Here is an 8,540-nt window from a genome sequence, read left to right as displayed (position 1 = left end):
AATGAAGTGTGGAAAAACAATGCTCATCCTCTGACACATATGGTAATTATTCTATGCAATACGTCTGTCATCTTTTATAAATCAGTGTATTTACCTATCTTCTTTCATCATAAAACATCTCCATCATATATCCTAATCATTCCTTCATAAACCCCACATAATCCCTTCACACACCCCACATACTATTTCCTCTGCCCACTCCAGTTCCACATCGGACAGAGGAGTCCAAGGAGAAAGATTTGCACACACTTTAGAATCAAGTCTCCAATCCAACAACACTTATTCCCCACGTCACAAGGTAACCCCAAGTCTCATTTCGTTTTTTTTTCTTTATGCATATAAGCTGAAATTAGAATTTGCCACCCCAACAAATTACAAATGTACTGTATTTCACTACTGGTTCACTCACATTAGCAAGACATATCACATAGTGCACCAAAATCAGTAGATAGAAATCAATTAGAATCCTACTGCCTTTAATAATGAAGGACAAAAAAAAAAAACTTATCTCCTTGAATCTTGAATCTGCCGGGTTTCGGCAGCAAGCTCGGTACTCCGTCGCCGACAATCGACGACTAATACCCCGAAAGCCACTGCTTTCATCTTCGTTAAAAATCTGGAAATTAGTCTTATGAAATCAACAAAGTTTATCATAAAAAAAAAGATATATATATATATATATATATATATATATATATATATATATATATCTTCATAATAATGAAAAGAGAGGTGGAACGAATCACCCTACCTGTTGAGAAACGGCGTCAGCGGCTGGGGGGGAAGATTCTCGGCGACGGCGGCGGATCTGCAGCGTCGGTGCGACGAACCGAGAGAGAGAGAGAGAGACGCCGACCGAGAGAGGGACGGAGCGTGCAGACCGGCGGACTTCCGGGAGGAGGGCGACGAAGCCGCCGGCTGTGCATGCACAGCGGCGGCGGCGGCGGAGCGGGAGAAAGATGGTGACGATGGCGGCGCGACGGCGAAGAGAGATGAGAAGAGAGAGAGGGATATGAGGGGGAGAGAGACGAGAGGGAGGAGAGGGACGTCGTCGTAGCGGCGGCGCCGGCAGGGCGGCAGATCGGCGACGAGGGAGAGGGAAGAGAAGGAGGCAGTGCTTTTGTGAAATAAGGGAGAAGATGAAGACTTACTGACTTAGTTATGTAGGGTTAGTTTTTTTTTTCCTTTGGGCTAGAGTTTAGGAATTGGGCTGTTTATTGGGCTAAGAAGAGGAGGGAATTAGAAATTATAATAATTCGAGCCTAATTCCTTCATATTCTTTGGAGGCTTCAATACATAGTATTTTGCAAGGCCCATTTCGAATTTTTTTTTATTATTTTGGGCTTAAGAATTAAATGGTTAAGTAAGCTAAAATAAATAGTGTAAGCTTTGGAAATTTCTTAATAATAATAATAATAATAATAATAATAATAATAATAATAATAGATTAGTTTAAACTTTGAGTTTTCTTTCTTATTTAATTAGATTAGTTTAAAACTAAATTAGTATTTTCCTATTGTGATTTTTTAAAAAAGGGTACGTTCGCAAGTAAAGTCGGAACGAAAGTTTCAAGTTGAGGAAAGTAAGCGATCAAGGTGAGCTTTCTTATATTAAAATACAAATCGTATTATATGAAAACTCGAACACATGTTCGTGATTTTAATGATGTTGTCTTGCCATAAATATTTTGTATGATGCCTATCTGTTTGGCTAAGGCCAAGTGAATTATGAATGATGATATATGTGAATCGAATTCGGGTCCCAGTGAGGGTGGTGTCCCCGCTCGGACTAGTGTACACAAGCTACCTCTGACATGTTGGGCAGAGCAGGTGACCGAGGAAGGTGGCCACCTTCCCGGCACAAGGATACCTCTGACATGATGGGCAGAGAAGGTGACCGTGCGAGAACACCATCTCGACGGCACAATGTGAACGGATATGGCTAAGTACAGGAAAAAAGGGCCCAATGTGATATTTTTAGTAAGCTCGGGCCTTTTCAATAAACACCCCCGAGTGTTACTGTGATGATGGCTTGACAATATTTTCAAATGTATACTTGTATTTTTGGCAATGTGTTCACTGAGTACTTTTGTACTCAGCCCTGCATATATTTCTAAATGTGCAGGTTGAACAGCGAAGTGGTGGGGGAAGTGCTATTGAGACAAGACATTTAATTCAGTCAAATTTTGACTCTCGGAGGTTCATGTCTTCATACATGGAACCGCGTTCATTTGCTTCCGTTGTGCATCTTAAAAGACTCAAGTCTATTTTGTGCAAAACTCTGATATTTTGAAATTTCTTTACAAACAATTACTCGAGTTTTCATGATCGAGTATCTTTTCTTCTATGTATTAGCACTTGATTAGTCATGTATCACAACCAATGCTTGATTTTATTTTCCCCTTATTTCTTTCCCCGCTTCTTTAACCCTCCCCCAGTCGCGATCAACCGTGTTTTCTATCCTTAGAAAATGCGGTCGTGACAGAGTGGTATCAGAGCATTCTTTCTCGCCCTGAACCCGAGAGTCTTCTTTGAAAATCTTTGGTCTAGCCTTGTTCCACTAGACTGTCTAATCGATGAAAATGCTCTTAGCACTCCCACCAATCCCACTCAACGAGGAAAAAGGTAACTTGCTCTTTTTGAAAAAGAAAGTCGAGATGTTTAAAAGTTTGAAATTGAGAAATAACTCATGCATTTAATTGAGTGAATAGATGAAAATACCAAGTTTAAAGAAAGAGTTGATGTTTCTTGATTTGGTAGCATGCTTAAAGAAAGAGTTAGTATGTCTTTTCTTAGCTAAAGACTGTGAATGTATGAATGAAAGAAGTAATTTTCCTAAATGGAAAAAGGTATTGAAATATGAAAGTATAAAGTATACGAGTCTGGTACCAATTGGTGAAATGATATCTCTTTTTGAGTTAGTAATTGAATCATGTTGCTAGAATGAGGAAATCAAAATTCCCAAAGAACATAGAATACTTAGTTATGCGTTCCATCTAGAACACAATATGAACTCGAACTTAGAAGTACAGTATGAACATTTCTCGCTTTCCCGAGCGACGATAAGAAAAGGACGCGATAAGAAAGAAACTTCGTCACGAGAAAAGCAATCCAACATAGAACAAAACGATGTTTCTAGAAAGATGGTTGGGGTTAGATGCCATTTTCTACGTCCCAATAACATGAATAATCTTGGTTAACAGTTGTCCTTCTTGACAATCCAATCACTCCAAAGGATCATACATTTGATCCAACTAAGCGATGTACACATACATAACAAGAGAATATGATTATAATGTAAACAAAGAACTAGCTCTACAATATAAGTAAGCAGAAACGACGTGTTACGAGGATGAGCGTTATGACGAACCAAGAGTACCAAAGAGTCGTAATCCCCACATATGGTCATCTGACGTGATCGTAAAGTAAAAAGTAGCTTGTGACCAAAGTTTCTCATAACTCATTTACCATTCTCTATAAAGAGTTAAACAAGGGGATATCACCATTGTAGTTAACCAAGAAGATTCATCATGAATTTCATTTTCTCGCATCCCCCGTGATCAAAATACTTTTGTTGCATTAAGACCTTAAATGACTCCTTTTGCAAGGTAATGTGCAATTATTTTTCCTCTTCTATGTCAAGGTCGTGAAGCACTTTCAGTTGTGTGCTTGCTCCCTCATGTCTTCAGTTTCTACTCGTTCTATGAAGAAGCAATATTTTGACTCACTGATTTCCTGCCACCAAACTCCTATGCTAGAAGTTGATTTGGTTATGGTCTTCAGAGCGATCATGCTTCTTAAGCAATTGTCTCTTCAATGATAATATATTCTTCAAAGATCATTAGTATACCTTTAGTTTTTTTTTTCAAATATGCTTGCTGACACTCATTAATTTGTAAAGAATAGTCACCTCTTCTTAATCCCACTATAATTATTCCATCCTGCTTTGAGCTCTTTAGCAACTTCAAGTCCAAAGTAATTTGCTCTCTTCTAAAACTAGTTTGCTCTGGTTGTCTTCTCTACCAGTTAATTTCCGTGATTTGGTTATAAACTTTGTGAATTCGTTAACGTGATATAGTATCACGAAATTGTTGACCCAAAAGGGTAGTTGCTTGTTATTCCTCTTCTCAAATCCACTTGAGACCAATCATTTTCAGTCTCATTATATTTGAGCAGCCATCTGGTGAGACTTTAAACCTTTAATTTGACCCTTTGTGTTTTCAGACATACCTATTGACAAGCGCTTTATTTTACCTGAGTACTCTCAGCTTCTGAATTTAAATATGACTGTTGTGTCTTGATTTGAGCTTTTCTGCAGCTCCACATTTAAAGCTGGCATATTGCTTCGCCCTTGCTAATTTCCTCTTGTTGCCCTCTTTATTAGTCAGTTTCCCTAAACTGCTTATAAACTCTAAAAAAAAAATTAAAAATTTCGTTGATATGATCTTCTATCATAGTGTTGTTGAGCAAATTGCAATTGTTTGTTTTTCCTATTCTTTTCAAATCCATTTGTAACCAACCATCTCAGGTCTTCCTGTTATCATCTGGGGATTCTTGAATCTTTTCTACTTCACTGTTAATTTTGATTATATTATTGGCAACTTATTGTTGGCATCTACATTCTATTCATCATACCCTCACTTTCGCGATTTATTCCATCTGGCAAGCTCTTCCCACAATAAAATTTCCAAGCTCTATGGGTATAGCCCTTTGAAGTCGTATCTTTTCTTTTCTGAGAGTGAGCATAATGAGCCCAATTGAGCCTAGTTTTTGCACTTCATGAAAATCTTTGTTGCAAGTTACTGGTGAGAGTTTGTGGTGAACCAAACACTCACGTAATCGAAATAATTATAATCGTTTTATTTTCATGACTATCTTGGAGCGTACACAAAGCAAGGACGATTCGAATATTTCTCTTGGAATCCCAAATCCAGTTCCTATCAAAGTTAAAACTGTTAGACCACCTCTAAATTTCCTCGCGTGGGACCCTCAAGGAAGCGAAAGACCGGCCAAAAAAAAAATATAAATAAATAAATAAATAAAATAAAATAAAATAATAAATAAAAAAATAAAATAAAATCATACGCCGATGAGCGACGAACGAAATTGAAATTTAACATCGGGGAGAAGGTCTTCTTGAAAGTATCCCCTTCCAAAGGAATAACCAGATTTGGACTCAAGGGAAAGCTGAAACCACGATTTATTGGACCCTATAAAATTCTGGAAGAAGTGGGCCCAGTAGCATATCGCTTGGCATTACCACCCAACTTTGGGAACATGCACAACGTATTCCACGTCTCCAAACTTCGAAAGTACTAGTTCGACCCAAAACATGTGATTCGCCACGAAGAAATCTCTCTAGAGCATAACCTGAGTTACGAAGAAAAGCAGGTGGAAATACTAGATTGAAAGACGCAACAGCTTCGGAACAAGTCGATTACTACAGTGAAAGTTTTGTGGAAAAACCACGGACCAGAAGAGGCAACATGAGAGCTAGAAGAGAAAATGAAGGAGAAATATCCCGAGCTTTTTGTCTAAATACTTCCTAAATTTCGGGACGAAATTTCTTTTAAGAGGGGTAGAATGTAACGACCCACTAAGCCGATGCTATGAGAAACAATAGTATTAGCTTGATTATCTATATAAGTGACTTCTATGTGATTAAATCCGAACTATGATAGATTGGTGTTGTTGTTTGTTTTGACGTTGGGCAAGTAAATAGAACACGTAAATATATTACACCTATATGAATATAATAAATTTTAAATAAATAAATAAAGTCCCATAATCAAAATTTTAATGTTAGATACATCAAACAAAAGTCCAACAAAATTTAATTTTGACATCGTATGTTATAAGAAAGCGGGTACTTCAACGCGGAGGACCACGAACTTGAACCAAGTATACCTACACCAAATTCAATGTATAAGTAAGCAAATACTCAAATAATTAATAATAATAAAAATAATAATTATTATTAAAATTTGTTTAGCTTATCCGAGAAGGGCATAGTCATGGCAGCATTTAATGCTGTCTTGATGAGTAATGGAAATGATAAATGCTGCATTAATGAAGTGTGGAAAAACAATGCTCATCCTCTGACACATATGGTAATTATTCTATGCAATACGTCTGTCATCTTTTATAAATCAGTGTATTTACCTATCTTCTTTCATCATAAAACATCTCCATCATATATCCTAATCATTCCTTCATAAACCCCACATAATCCCTTCACACACCCCACATACTATTTCCTCTGCCCACTCCAGTTCCACATCGGACAGAGGAGTCCAAGGAGAAAGATTTGCACACACTTTAGAATCAAGTCTCCAATCCAACAACACCTATTCCCCACATCACAAGGTAACCCCAAGTCTCATTTCATTTTTTTTTCTTTATGCATATAAGCTGAAATTAGAATTTGCCACCCCAACAAATTACAAATGTACTGTATTTCACTACTGGTTCACTCACATTAGCAAGACATATCACATAGTGCACCAAAATCAGTAGATAGAAATCAATTAGAATCCTACTGCCTTTAATAATGAAGGACAAAAAAAAAAAAAACTTATCTCCTTGAATCTTGAATCTGCCGGGTTTCGGCAGCAAGCTCGGTACTCCGTCGCCGACAATCGACGACTAATACCCCGAAAGCCACTGCTTTCATCTTCGTTAAAAATCTGGAAATTAGTCTTATGAAATCAACAAAGTTTATCATAAAAAAAAAGATATATATATATATATATATCTTCATAATAATGAAAAGAGAGGTGGAACGAATCACCCTACCTGTTGAGAAACGGCGTCAGCGGCTGGGGGGGAAGATTCTCGGCGACAGCGGCGGGGCGGACCCGCGACGGCGGCGGATCTGCAGCGTCGGTGCGACGAACCGAGAGAGAGAGAGAGAGACGCCGACCGAGAGAGGGACGGAGCGTGCAGACCGGCGGACTTCCGGGAGGAGGGCGACGAAGCCGCCGGCTGTGCATGCACAGCGGCGGCGGCGGCGGAGTGGGAGAAAGATGGTGACGATGGCGGCGCGACGGCGAAGAGAGATGAGAAGAGAGAGAGGGATAGGAGGGGGAGAGAGACGAGAGGGAGGAGAGGGACGTCGCCGTAGCGGCGGCGTCGGCAGGGCGGCGGATCGGTGACGAGGGAGAGGGAAGAGAAGGAGGCAGTGCTTTTGTGAAATAAGGGAGAAGATGAAGACTTACTGACTTAGTTATGTAGGGTTAGTTTTTTTTTCCCTTTGGGCTAGAGTTTAGGAATTGGGCTGTTTATTGGGCTAAGAAGAGGAGGGAATTAGAAATTATAATAATTCGAGCCCAATTCCTTCATATTCTTTGGAGGCTTCAATACATAGTATTTTGCAAGGCCCATTTCGAATTTTTTTTTATTATTTTGGGCTTAAGAATTAAATGGTTAAGTAAGCTAAAATAAATAGTGTAAGCTTTGGAAATTTCTTAATAATAATAATAATAATAATAATAGATTAGTTTAAACTTTGAGTTTTCTTTCTTATTTAATTAGATTAGTTTAAAACTAAATTAGTATTTTCCTATTGTGATTTTTTAAAAAAGGGTACGTTCGCAAGTAAAGTCGGAACGAAAGTTTCAAGTTGAGGAAAGTAAGCGATCAAGGTGAGCTTTCTTATATTAAAATACAAATCGTATTATATGAAAACTCGAACACATGTTCGTGATTTTAATGATGTTGTCTTGCCATAAATATTTTGTATGATGCCTATCTGTTTGGCTAAGGCCAAGTGAATTATGAATGATGATATATGTGAATCGAATTCGGGTCCCAGTGAGGGTGGTGTCCCCGCTCGGACTAGTGTACACAAGCTACCTCTGACATGTTGGGCAGAGCAGGTGACCGAGGAAGGTGGCCACCTTCCCGGCACAAGGATACCTCTGACATGATGGGCAGAGAAGGTGACCGTGCGAGAACACCATCTCGACGGCACAATGTGAACGGATATGGCTAAGTACAGGAAAAAGGGCCCAATGTGATATTTTTAGTAAGCTCGGGCCTTTTCAATAAACACCCCCGAGTGTTACTGTGATGATGGCTTGACAATATTTTCAAATGTATACTTGTATTTTCGGCAATGTGTTCACTGAGTACTTTTGTACTCAGCCCTGCATATATTTCTAAATGTGCAGGTTGAACAGCGAAGTGGTGGGGGAAGTGCTATTGAGACAAGACATTTAATTCAGTCAAATTTTGACTCTCGGAGGTTCATGTCTTCATACATGGAACCGCGTTCATTTGCTTCCGTTGTGCATCTTAAAAGACTCAAGTCTATTTTGTGCAAAACTCTGATATTTTGAAATTTCTTTACAAACAATTACTCGAGTTTTCATGATCGAGTATCTTTTCTTCTATGTATTAGCACTTGATTAGTCATGTATCACAACCAATGCTTGATTTTATTTTCCCCTTATTTCTTTCCCCGCTTCTTTAACCCTCCCCCAGTCGCAATCAACCGTGTTTTCTATCCTTAGAAAATGCGGTCGTGACAATGCCATTGCA

Source organism: Salvia splendens, chromosome 5 (genome assembly GCF_004379255.2).
Source record: "Salvia splendens isolate huo1 chromosome 5, SspV2, whole genome shotgun sequence".
In the NCBI taxonomy this organism is placed as follows: Eukaryota; Viridiplantae; Streptophyta; class Magnoliopsida; order Lamiales; family Lamiaceae; genus Salvia; species Salvia splendens.
This window is presented reverse-complemented; position numbering follows the sequence as displayed.